The sequence below is a fragment of the Helobdella robusta genome (assembly GCF_000326865.2).
Source record: "Helobdella robusta unplaced genomic scaffold HELROscaffold_7, whole genome shotgun sequence".
NCBI classification, from domain to species: Eukaryota; Metazoa; Annelida; class Clitellata; order Rhynchobdellida; family Glossiphoniidae; genus Helobdella; species Helobdella robusta.
In genome coordinates, this window is record NW_008705398.1 from 659,103 (window position 1) to 659,444 (window position 342).

A 342-nucleotide genomic window follows, 5' to 3' on the forward strand; every position below is an offset into this window, starting at 1 on the left:
GTATTGACGAAGAATGCTTGAATGATTAAGGCAAAAACATTAAGACCAATTCATTCGCTCCAGCGTATGTATGTATGTTTGTTTGTATATGTGTGAATGTATGTATGTATGTGTGTATGTTTGTATGTATGTAAGTATGTATGTTTGTATGTATGTATGTTTGTATGCATGTATGTATGTATGCTTGTATGTATGTATGTATGTTTGTATGTATGTATGTTTGTATGTATATGTGTGAATGTATGTATGTGTGTATGTTTGTTTAATTTGTATGTATACGTTTGTATGTAAATGCGTATTATGCACGCGTGTTTATACTTGTTTTTTTTTTCGTTTGCTTGT